Here is a 14,036-nt window from a genome sequence, read left to right as displayed (position 1 = left end):
ATATATATAAGAATTATTTTATACAATTTGTAGTGGAAATATCTAAAATTGTGCTTTTTGAAAAAAATTAATACTTTATCTATAATTGTATAAATATATTTTTACACTAGAAAATTACAACAATAATATATTTCAGTTTTCATATACATATGTGCAAATTTTGATAATATGTATACATGTATAAAACGTTATAATATCACACATAGTATATGTGTGTTTGTATTTTTACATTTATACATATAAAAACAAATAACGGAAAACAAAATTTTACATTCAATAACATAATTTAAGAAAAATTGTACATAATTCGTTGACGAATTATTGCGAATATTAAATATTCTTATAAATTTAACTTCAATTGTGCAAATTTATTTCTGCAAATTGTTAAATTACTGTAGGGAAGTATAACTTTATGTATAAATTGCAAATTTATTTACGTGTGTGTATATATACATCTTTAACATGGATCCCAAAAGATTACCCACTTTTTTATTATAATTGTTGTAATTTTACACGTAATTTTTTACAGTGTAAATTGATCAAAAAATTAGAGTTGTCACTCGAAAGGGCTGTACGATAGTAATCACAATTCTCACATTCTGCAATCTCTCGGGATTACAATGGTGCGGCGGATCGATTAGCTTTTCTTCTTCGGCCAAGCAGTTCCTTTTCTTTCTGCTGACTAATTATATGGGCTCGTTTATACGATTGCCAAAATAAATGAAATGCCATCCATCGGTCGTGACTTCTAATGAATCACCTCGCGTGAACAGGCGTATGGATGCTTGATTGGCGACTAGCCAAAGTCGCCAAAAGTCCTCTTATGCGACATGTCCAACGAGATATTCATTAGACTTAACGCAGCGAGGCGACAACCCGTCTGATCGGTTCGCTATTATTATTACGCTGCGCGATTTTACCATCTCTCTTTTTTTATGCTAACGATTTGCTCGCTTAATTACAGTTTGTAGAGCTATTCCTGACTTTCACCGGATCAAAAAAAGCAGTTAATGAGGCAAATCGAAAGGCAATTTCTCTTCGTTACCGTTTGTGACAGCAGTAGTTTTAAAGGCGTTAACAGTTAAGCGTTAATTCGATTTTTATCTGACCTCTTAAATTAATTTCTGTTAGAACTAAGTAATGACTACTTTTATTTTTATCACTTTATGTTTGTATATTTTAGTTATATGTATTTAATTGTAACAACCTTAATTAATACACTTTTAAACAGTTTTTTACTATTATATCGGAAAATAATTAAACGGCAGATTGATGGATCTGTATTAATTTTTCTATTAAACAGCAGATTGATGGATTGCTAATTTTTCTATTAAAAATATTTCAATAGAAATATTTTACTATTATGTTTACTATTATATAATTCGTAAATGCGATGATGAAATAAAAGCTTGTCAAGAGGCACAGCTGGGTGCAGCTCGTACCTGCTGTTCGTAATGAACACTATCGTGTAAACGAACATAGGCTATTAGTGCGTATAATGAAAATGATTAACAGCGATCGAGAGAAATTACCCTGTGTCCTTATATAATAAATTGCGAACGTATTAAAACGTTCAAATTCTACTTTTTACATTATAAATCAGATACATGTAAAAATTAATATTATATCCATGAGACACGCACTAATTTTTTCCTACAAGTATTGTTATCATTTAATCAATTTCTATCAGAATTTTAATATGACAATCGTAATGGGTGATGATACAATTGGAGTCCTGAGATTCATCAAAATACACTTTGATAAGTTTTATAAGAATTTTTTAATTTTAATCAATATGCGAGCAATTCAACTGTTATTATTGTAATCTTTAGTATTATATGTATGTATATTTTTTAAATCTACTTTCTAATATTTTTATTATTTTATTTATTTTCGTTTATTGTTATTCTGTTTTGGAAATTATTATTACTCGACCATCGCAACTGAAGATAATCTTATTATTGGTCAAAATGTTTAAGAAATGTGCGAAATTAAGTTTATATAACTACTTTTGAAATAATATAATTATTAGTATGAAAATCTAACTTAACTTATTTTTCCCCTTATTTTTAAATTTATTAAGCCTTAATTTTTTTTTTATTTAAAGTTGATATTAATAATTCACAATTTTATATACGAACATCAGATTGATTCCATTGAATCTTTCAAGCGTCATATATTAACGGATACATACATTTCTGTAAATGTACAACAGTTGTGTTTTAAATCACATGACATGAACGGAGTCAATAAAAGTAGAATTGATAAAAGATGATGCTTTAGTCAGATTATCCATGAAAACGTTATGGGATTGCTCAATGAGCTCGAAAATCGAGAGAGCTGTCTAATATGACAGTAAATCTATCGAATCATAGCACATGATCCCGCCTACGCAATAGTCGTCCTGTTACAGATGCCAATAGAGAATGACAAACGAGCACTGCAATAGTGAATTATCGGATAGCTTATAATGGCTATGTGCGATACTGAATTATTTTATGTGTTAATGAGGAACAAATCAATAATTACTATGATCGACAATTCGGATAATTATTTATTGATTGTTAAGAAGTTTTAATTTAATAATTTCGATACAAATACGAATTTTCTATGCAAACAATTTCGCGGTTAAATATGTATTACACAAAATTTATAGATCGAGAGACTAATCGAGTTTTAGAAAAAAAAACTTCATTGAAAGAAAAGTGTTCAATATTTATATATATATAGAACTATAAATATAATTAATAATCATTATTAATTATTAATTATAGCAGTAACAACTATAAAATGGATCTTCAAGCCATAATTATTTTATCGTGTAATTAAAGTTAGATAAATATACACTTTTCTCTGCGTTACTTTCGTTTTATTTATCCTTGAATGTCTTGAAGTAGAGATAACCCTAATGGTCAATTCGTCCTTTATACTTCGCGAAAACTTTTCCAATTAACGCGCACCCCTCAGAAACTCCCAGCAGGGGGTTTGTGACTTGATTATTATCTCATTAACTCGCACAGTTGATGGAACGCGGTTTAATCTGCGTTCAATTTGTCGTACAATTCATCACTCGTAGTCTGACGCCCTGCGATGCGTGTAGTAAACAAATTTGCGAGGACCTCTCGTCGTTGTCTGTCCTGTTTTCCACTACTAGACTAAAAGAGATATTTGGCATGGCGATCAAATATAGTGTCGTCCGAGTCACGGCTGACAGGATGCGACAGGACATGAAAGCGACGTCGATAACATTGCAGTTCGTGCAGAGGGTCTTACTTCTCTGAATTCTGGCTAACTTCGTCGAGCGGTTAAGCTAATGGGGAAATCGCGTTACGTTGCGGGAACATCGAGAGACAAGGATAGAAATCGATTTCGAAACTTCGCACGCCAGTCAACGAGGAGAGGATTGGCACATCTATCATCATTTGATAATTGGGAATCATATATACTTGTAGCATCTGTTTGGCTTTCAAGGAACAAATAGAATTTACATTCCTTTAACGATCCATAGAACTTCTTGCAACAATCATGTATTATATGTTTTACTACGCAATGTAACATCGCATATAGTCTTGCAAACCAAATACACCTTGATTTTATTCGCTAAAAAATATACTAAAAAAATATCCTGTCTCTCAGTTATTTTGCGCAATACACATCTGTTGTAGGGTATATCTTTAAAAATACATATAAAATTTTGGAGTTGTTATTGTTCAAAACAAACATTAACCTTTTGAGAACATATCACAAGAAATGACACAAATTAAAAATTAAAAAATGTTCAGGAGACATAAAAAAATTGCGTATTTTAAAATTAATTATTTATTACGACAGTATTAAACATAAATTAAATTTAAAACTAATCACAAATTGCTTATTTTAAATATATTATTTCTGTAGAAATAATATAGATATTAATTTTGATATAGTGTTACTCCTAAAAACTACTCTTATTTTGATTTGTCAGTTTTCTTTAAAAAATATTGAATTCAACCTTTATCATTTTTCCTTATTAAAGGCTGAAATATATTAGAACATAATCCGCATATAGTACAAAATTCGAAAAAATTTGACTTTTCTTGTGAGAATGTATCATATACGAGACAAATATGTATTTATATCAAATATTTCGCAAAAGTCGAAAAGATTGTATTAAGCTATTAAACTAGTGAATGTAATGTTAGCTCATTACACTGTTATATCTATAGTGTCAAATTTAACTTAACGTGAGTCGTCCTACTTAATCATATCGTTATTTGATACTTAAAAAACAATGGTTATATTTGACACTATACAGTGTCAAATTTAATTATCGTTTTAGTAAAAAACAACGATATATTTATTAGAAGCAGCGGCAATTCACATTAGATTAAATTTGACACTATAGATTTAACAGTGTAATAAATATTAAATGTGTTGCATAGAAAATGATCAATTCATAGAAATACAATTCATTAAAATACAACAAACTGATAAATTTTCGTTATTAAAAAATTTAATTTTCCAAAAATTAAAAAAGCAATATTGTTCGATGGTCAAATATAAATTTTTCATAATATAATCAAGGCTTGATAAAAATTATTATCTAAAAATTAAACATTCAAAACCAACAGAATAATCTATTAATCGGCGACAGTTAAAGATGACAACCCGTCTGTAACAGAATTTAGAAATGTGACGCCAAGGAAAGTGTTTTAGTATGAAACCGGCGGCACCGAAAAAGCACATTAGCTGCGAGGGAAAAGGTGAATAGAGAGAACGGCCAACTAAGTTTTGGTCATTAGACATCCGATAGCTGGATGTCTCTCTTTCCCTGAACCATCGAGTTAGTTCCTGTTACAACCCCCCGTTGATGGACTATTTCAAAGGAAAAAAATTTCGAGGGATAATGTTCGGGGATAATGTTCGGGCCAAGCATCGAGGTTTCTTACTGAAGAAATCTCAACGAGGATTTTCATGCGGACAACTAGAAACGTGTGTTAGGAAAGACAGATAAAGCCCCTGTTTCCAACGTATCTGTCGATATTTTTTCTATTGCATGACAAGAAAAATTATAATGTTGGACCTTTGTACGACGAGTTCACCGAAGCATAAGTTTATGCATATTCAGGAAAGGCCATTACGTGTGCAGATGTTTGCCTTTTTCTCGCTTTTCTCACGTCGAGTCTGTTTCCAAACGCAAAAAATACCGTGTTGCGTTAATAACGCGGTACTTTATTCCGTGAAGCGATCACTCGCAAGATAAAATACTGCCGAAGTTAGAATTGCAAATTCTTACAATATCGCGAATGCGGGTTCGCAATTTGTAAAACGTACAAGCATTCGTATATTGGCATATTCTTCAAAAACTTTCATTTTTCTTGAATCGATATGCAAAAAATATGAGTGTGGATTTAACATCATGCAGTATTTATATCATTCTCATTGTATTGGTTAATATAAACACCAACATGATGTGAATTTAACACCATGAGTTTTAAACCATTATATTATTATAATTCTTTGAGGGTCGTTTTTTGTAAACTGTTTGTTTGATTTTTATAAAACTTGATCTGTAAGGTAATTTGATAATGCTTTATTCAAATTGAGATCAGAAATACAACATTTTAAATGATCAATTCAATATGGCAGACAGAATTAAAAAAAATAATTTGCATAAAGTTCGGTAGTAGGGAATTTTTAATTACGATGAAAGTAATATCAAGTCTTTAGTTTCACTATATTTGAAGTTCATCACCGTTACGCAAACAGTTAATACTGATTTTTAGACTGACTTTCAAACTCTAATTATGAACCCTGATGATATTAGATCATCGGAGATTACTACCTTTTTGAAATTCGACATTTACAGGCTACATCTCTTATAGAAATGCAATGCTGGCCAATTTAATAATACTGACTAATTTAATACAAAAAGAAAATAATTAATTATTTATTTTAAATATTGAAAGTACTATTGTTTGTTTTAGTATTCCACGTAAGCAATTAATTACTGTCTTTCAGTAATAAATTGCTTACAGTAATAAATGCCCGCGTACTGGGCCAGTATTAAATTGGCTATTTTACGTTTGTAAGAGATTCAAATCCAACAATACCAAGAATCTCCTAAAATCGAATTTCACAATAATCAGATTTTTTTTTTATTTAAATTTTAGAATTCTGAGGCCAGAATCAAATTCCAATCCGGCGATCCCGATCACTTTTATAGAAAACAAGATATTTCTTAGGTTCTTTTATCAGAAAGCTCCTGTTCTCAAAGAATTAAACCCACATGTTAGAATTTATATCAATATCATCGATAAGAATTGAAATAAAATTATTTAACACCCATGATGTTAAATCCACATCCATATTTTTTAGAGTGCAATAATAAGTTTAATTAGATTAGATATAATAGTATATTTGATATAGATAAAGTTTTTGAAAAGCAAACTTTTTGACGACGGAAATTCGCACTTTTATGTGAATAGGGCTTCAATCGCTGTACATAACGTCAATTAGTACTCCTGAATTCGCCAAGATCAGTTGTAATCGGGCATCGTGAATGTGTAATATCTCTATGAGAGAGCGCAGCAGCTCGACGTTCCTGTAATGCCGGTGCCATGTTAGCCTTACTAGCATGGATACCCGGTATGCAAAGTAGCAATTCACAGGGAACTATGTAAACAATCGTCGGAAATAGAAATCGGTCGGCGCATGATCCTTCGGCTTGTATGTCCGAATGTCCACGTACTAGGCAAATTGGAAGTCAACCTCGGGTTACAAAGCTGCGGCTTTAGAAGCTAACGAGCGAGGCTGTCCACCCGCCGGAAGCTGCGCAACTAAAATGGAATCATGTCCAGAATGCCATTAGGATTCAACGCAGACTTATCCTTCCGACACAATTATAAATCTTCCATAAAACAATCCGTATTTGATCATAATATTAACAATGCAATTGTTTGCGCATTGAATCGTCATCCTGAGTATTGGGCAACAATAAATTGTTTATGATGAAACGCTTTTGAAATACATGCGAGAGTCGCGTCGAAAGTGTAAGTTCTACGTGATGATTAATTTGAAAATGTTTGTGTTTGTAATTTATATGTGTATTTAATTAACAACAATACGAATTTTGTAAAAGATAGTGTCATCGTTATTTATTTCAGTATTTCGTTAATTGTATAAATTATTATTTATGCAATGGCTCATTATTTTAATTACATTTTATCAAAATAAATTGTGGGACGGATTAAAAATTATGCCTATTCTTTATTTTACGAGGGTACGAGGGTCACAAATGGAGGGATCTTGCTCAGGGACGGGAACAGTGGCGGGATTTGGTATTTGCGGCAATGAGCTTTCGAGTTCCTAACGCCTAATAATAATAATAATAATTCTTTTAAATTATCCCTGTTTTTATCTGATTATTTCATAATACTCCGTAATTGCGTTTTTATAATTTTGTCACGGAAATTGCTGCAAGTTTGTTAGAGATAATGCATAATTTTTGTATAATTTCATATAATATTTTTTTTGTATAATTCGATAATACAATAATATCTAGATTTTTTCTCACATTAATTTCGTTTATTATGTATCTCTAATTGCAAACTTCATATATATCTATGCTGTAAGATGTATTACATTCGCATAATAAAAATCTCGTTATCTTAATATACGTTTCGTAAAAGCGGATAACAGTTTCGCGAGAATACTTTCAGCTTGTTGTTTTGTATGTCTTACGCGTTTCTTTTCTCCGATATGTGCTGACGTTTCTGACGGGATATCAGGAATATAATGGGAGACCTAGTGGGATACGAAACAAATGATGCGTGAATAACGAGGACGGTATCGTGGTTGAACGGACCATTGTCAGCTGTCGACGCGTGAATATTCGATGGCTACACGTGAAATATCCTTTAACAAGCGTATCGTGAATAAAGTTAATAACGTTAACAAAGTTATTAACGTTATAGTTTCTCAGCTTAAAATGAGCTTCAAAAATGGATCTCCGTAATTTCCTGAAAAAAGAGCTTGAAATAAATTTAAAATATATATATAGAACATATAACCGCAGAATAAAGCGATAATTATATCTTTGAATGTTATCATCAACGTGGAATTCTCCCAAATTCTAATGAGATTTAAGCAGAGCGTAAGCGAGATTTTAATAAACGCGTGAATGTAAGTGGTGTGATTTTAATAACCGCTGAACGAGATTCTCTGCTAAAATATTATATTTCCACCGATATTTCTTCGTCGATCTTGGAAAGTAATTCAAACGCTCGATACTGCTCCATAAATATTTTCGTAAGACGCCGCGGCTATTTTCCCCGCCCGCGTGGTGTGCACGGATGATCGTTCATTGTGATCAACGATGTATACGAAACACACGATGCGATGCGTTTAAAGTTTCCCGGCTACGGGGAGTAAGAATGTTGAACTTTCGATACGATAGCGACGATTTATCATCCGCCGAATATCTTATGCTAAATCGAAAGTAAAGGATTTTTACCTTTGCACGCATTTTCCTCTAAAATTTCACTCTCTGTTTGCCGAACACAAAATTTATGGAGATTGATCCTACCGGTTAACAACGTAATAATTCATTGAATATGCATATCGCGCTGGTTTAATTCTCATGTGACCAGTTATTGGCAATATGTAAAGTCGGCGATACTTTTAAATTACGCTAAGTGCACTTGACACAGAAAAGCTCCCATCACTTCTTGTTACTTTCATAAGTAACTGACATATGTATGTTATATGTATTTCTCGTCTATGCATAACATAAGATATGTATATTCATTGTTTGTGTAGATATTGCTGTATTATTTTCATTATACCATTGTATTGTAAATATTTTGTATAAATTATATTGTAAATATTTTTATAACTAGATTTTCTTTTCTCGTTAAAATTCACTTTCTCGCTAGACTTATTCTTTTGCATTGCTAATTTAATCGTCAATTAATGCAAATAAATTTGACGTGTTTAGCTTGTTTAATTCAGTGATAACAAAAGTTCACAAATTTCCAGCAAAATAAAATGTTTGAAATAAATTCCAAGTATATAACGAGAATAATCTTACAAATATACAGGAAAAAAGGAAGAAAAAAAAAGGATAACGGATGATAGAAGATGAAACCAATAGAAAGCATTATTCACTCTAGCTGTACTCACCGATCTCCGGTATGTTCCTGTCATGATCGCCCCCGGCTAAAAACTGAAACATAAAAAATTTTATGGTCAGATATAACGATTTTGTATTACGATAAAAAAGAAAATTACATACTAAAAAAATAGCTAAATCTTAATATATATTTCTTTAAATAGTACTAAGTAAACATTTATTTACAAATAAATATTGTTGTGTGATTCTATAAAAAAAGATAATTAAATCAAATTATTGATTCTTATAAATATAAATATATGATTACATTTAGTAAATTATTTAGAATTATTCGAACAAATATTTGTTAAAACTTAATATTTTTTTAATGCACAAGATAGAAAAATACTGTGTACAAAATATTACAGTTAAATTCATAATGTCAAATTATATCAAATTTGGGTTATTTTTAATTATTTCTATTCTCGCCCCTATTCTATTCTTGCTCTTATACTCAGCATATTTATTTAATTAAAACAACAAAATTAAACAATTTAACTCAAAAAAATGTATTAAATTCGACTCAATTTTAATTTATTATTTACTAAGAGCATACGTTAATAAATGCTGTTTGCTTTAAAACTAACCACAGAAAAATAGATTAACTTAAATTTTGGCACACATGGATGTTAAAAATAATGAAATATTTTTAACTCAAGGAATTGGGTTAATTTTTATTTCTCTTTTGATATCTAACAGTAGGTATATGTAAACAATATTATGTAAAAAAAATCTTTGACATAAATAAAATTATGTTACAACAGCTCACATTATAATATTCAATATTTTCTTTATGTTTCGATCTAACAATTTTCCTGCCGAATCAATTATCATAAACTTATTATAACGACATTTGCGAACGGCCGCAGCCAATTCCATTATCAATCCCATTATCGCAAGTCGATCACGAACGCCTAAGATTGCCCGTAAAAATTACTTCGCTTCCATCAAAATGAAGTTTATTCAGGATAAGGGGATCAGAAGATCCCCGCTGGCGCCGGGGGAACAGCAGAATAGAGCACGGGATCGGAAGAAGCTCCAATCGATGATAGCGAAACCTGGCGAAAGAAACTTCTGGCGATGACGCGAAAGGATCGCCAGTAAAATATGACATCGTTGTTTTTCTCGGAATCTAGCAAATACTGTTACTTTTGCTTCCCTATCCGGCGAACAACAAACGGATCCATACGTTACATCAACTCGCTCGCTTTGTAACTTTCATGGAAAACTTTCGCTTTGTAGAGCGTAAAGCGTACTCGGAAAGAACTTTCTTCGACTATTGAAATCTGACAAGAAAGCCGAGAAAAACTAGGACTCTCAATATTCTATTTATAAGTTAGAAAATTTGTAACATTGTAAAAAAAAAAGTTATCAGAATTATTTCGAAGTAACTAAAATCGTAATGAACTGATGCTCGAACAATTCCAATTATTTAGTAAAATTTCCTGAATATATAAAAAAAGTTAAATAAGCCTAATTAAAACGTTAGAAAAATATATTAAAAATTATGAAAATTATAAAAATTATGAGATATGAAAATTGTAAAAATTCTGAAATACTTTCAATTATTTTACATAAAAAATTTTCACAGTTTAATAAAATGCACGAGATTTTTCTTACAAGTAAAGACTGAATGTAGATATATGCCGCAAGTAAATCTTCAATTAAAAGTTGTCTTCGTTATTATTATTATTTAAACATCTCGTGTCATATACAAGACAGAAAATTATTTCTCTTAGTATTCTTTATTACATACTTAAGTACTTCACGCGATAATTAAAAATTTTACATGATCGCAACGTGCGAATTTTCGAAATGAAGTAAGAAGTACAAGACAAGTGTGTTGGTAATTAAGCAAAATATTCAGAGTCGCCAAATATACAATTGGCGGTCTCGACAATTAAATTATGCGATGACGCGAAATATATACGAGTGTCTCGAAGTACACTCGTAAAACAAAATGAAACTTATAAGAAAAGAAGGTCTAATTCTTTACGACTTTTTACAATTCCTTAGCTTGCAGAGCGTTTTTCCTTGCAGTTTCTGCGATTCATAATCCAGACTTATTCGAGAAATCGTGACTCTCTTGGAAAATAGAAACCGACAAAAAGATATTCTGCGGTCGCTTCTCTTACCGCGAGATGGATTCCTAGTAGCCCTCCTCCGTACTTGCGAAAGGGAAATGGCGAGAGAAACCTCTCGAGGGAAGCCTCTTCCTCCTAAAGCTAGACCTTCCGGGCTTGGGAAATCGATAGACCCTCCCCGCCTTCTAGTTTCCTGCGATTCTCCTCGATTTAGAGCTCGAGACCATCTTCACGTCCATGTGTCGAGAACCCAATAACGTCTCACGTCAGAGACTGATTAAGGATATGATCGCCATTACCTTCTCCTTATATCCGTATTACGATATTTTCCGCATTAACAAATTTTTAATATCAGCGATTTTGTATATGTATATATATATATATATATATTAGATTTTCTACATTACTATTAAAACCTACTATTTTTACGTCTTCCTTATTATAAGACAAATATCTAATTTCAGATTATTAGGTAAAAGAAAATTTTTATGTTCTTGAAAAAAATATATACTTTTTGTATTTTTTGGTACTTCTACAATAAGTATTACAAATAATTATTAAAAAATATATTACATGTATTTTTTAACAAAATAAAGATATCATAAAAATTGTAGATTCCTTTATATTGTACTTGTAATGTAAAAGATTTGGCAGCGATTTAGAATTTGGATTAAGATTATAAGTAGACATGTTTTAAAAAATTTACATTTTTAAAAAATAATTAAAATAAAATAAAAAAAGGTTTATTTTAACTATAAAATTGTAATTATTAAATACAAATATTGATCTTATTGAATTGTTTCATGTAATAACATTCATCAAAAGAATATGAAAAATAACTATAAGGGTACTAAATATATGTATACTTAAATTTATTTTAGTGTGACAATAATGTAACATGTTAAGAGAATAGTTTTAAGTATATGTATCTACTGCTGATTTTTATAATTATTTTTCATATTCTTTAATTCATATTTTCTTCAGAGCTTAAATTATTCATGTATAACATTTTTATATGTAAAGTACAAATTTCTAATTTCAGCCACTGTTAAAGAGACTACACTGTTAAAAATTCATAATGTTCAATTATACTCTATTTGGGTTATATTCAATCATTTATAGGTCATGGCGTCACTGCTCATTAATTTCACTAAAATAATGAAGTTAAACAATTTAACTCGAGAAAATGCATTAAATTTGATTCAGAGCATTACTTACAAAATGCATATGTTAATAAGGACGCCGTGTATTTTGAAATAAATCACAGAAATAAATTGATTTACATTTTGACACATATAGAGGTTAAAAATAACAAAATTATTTAACTCAAGGGATTGAGTAATCACCAATTCTTTTCTAATATTGAATAATGTACTGTCCTAATATATTCTTAAATATATCTTAAATATATCTTGGTGTAATTAATTGATTATTGTATTAATATTATTCGCATTGCTTTGTGTTTTCTGAACAAAAGAAGTTTTCGATAGTGGTGATTCAGTTACTTCACTGTTCCTGCAAAGCAAAAAACGACATACGGGTTCTCTCACCTATCAGTTACTGTTTTGTACGCGCAACTCGAAACATTCGCGAGAACAAGCTTGAAAGCTATTTTGCGCACGAAAATAGCTGGAAAAAAAAAAGAAATGAATACACTCGTTGCCAATTTCATCTCGTCCTTTGTGCAGTTAATCGAACAATTAATCACCACGCGTACCCGGAAGGATTTACCGCTCTGACATGTAGGTCGCGCACAGTGGGATCATTCGGAACTTGTATCTCGCACCTCTCTGTCGCGAGGTGCGTTGATCTCTCGAAATGAAAATGGAATGAAGGGCGATTCGACGTCGCCGCAATTTATTTCCGCACCGAATCGACGTGCAATCTCCAGTGCGAACATTTCATACAGACCTCCGCCCAAATGGCAGGTCATTTCTACTCATAAGTGCCGCACTTTCAGAACACACAAGTCGGAGGATTGATGGAAGCTCGCTCCGTCACTACTACCCGTGAAAAAATCCCCCGAGCTTTTCGTGAAATTGATAAATACGAGAAACCCACAATCCGCGGGAACTGTTGTAATATAAGGGTTGCGAACGACAACTCTTTCCCGTTTGCTTTGATAAACTTCTCGCTGTGAATTTATGAAGCTAGTCTGCAAGAGTTTCCGTTTGTATAACGTTTCGTGATGTCATGCGTACACTATATTAGAAAGGAATGAATGCCGTAAACAGGATGTTTCGTAAAGTCCTGCATTGAAATGCAGAAGCGTATTCGTTCAAACTAACTTTGACTTTGTTTACTGTTTAAGTTTGACAACTTAAGTCAAGAAGTTATTTAAGATTAAAAATTAATGATTTTCTGCGAAATAAAACTTTTACGGGCGATTATAGGATATATTATTACCATACCTACTTGTACTTCAAAAGTGACACAACTCAAAATATACAATTTTCAAGTTATTATCATGAATGATTTAAGAAAAGACTATTCAATCAATTACAAAAAAAAAACAAACTAACTTTATTTCAAAAATTACTATTATATATTTATTTATATATTTATTTAAAAAATTATTATAATTGTCACTTAAACAAAGAAGTTTAAAAAAAAATTGTTAAAAACTACGTCATATCACTCAAAAAATATGTAGAAACGTTTGTTTTGTCATTGCATTTTCGCGTATTTTTTAGAAAATTGCCATGTTAATTTTATGGGTTTTTTATAATAAACTCATAAAAGTTATCAGAGCTTTAAGTTTTAAGCCTTAAAAAATTGACCAATTATAGTCGATTATTTTT

General features: G+C 30.9%; 1 protein-coding gene across 1 annotated transcript in view; it reads right to left on the bottom strand.

The window, feature by feature from the left end:
* The window catches only part of LOC108752349 (transient receptor potential-gamma protein), a 113,220-nt gene that overhangs the window by 51,604 nt on the left and 47,580 nt on the right, over positions 1 to 14,036 (bottom strand). Inside the window, exon 2 of the mRNA XM_018493138.1 lies at positions 9,163 to 9,205. The gene's annotated coding sequence lies outside the window, so the exon portion shown is untranslated. The remainder of the gene's footprint in view (positions 1 to 9,162; positions 9,206 to 14,036) is intronic.

This window comes from Trachymyrmex septentrionalis, unplaced genomic scaffold (assembly GCF_001594115.1).
Source record: "Trachymyrmex septentrionalis isolate Tsep2-gDNA-1 unplaced genomic scaffold, Tsep1.0 scaffold6, whole genome shotgun sequence".
Taxonomy (NCBI): Eukaryota; Metazoa; Arthropoda; class Insecta; order Hymenoptera; family Formicidae; genus Trachymyrmex; species Trachymyrmex septentrionalis.
Note: the sequence above shows the minus strand (reverse complement) of the source record. Positions and strands in the feature narration are given on the sequence as shown.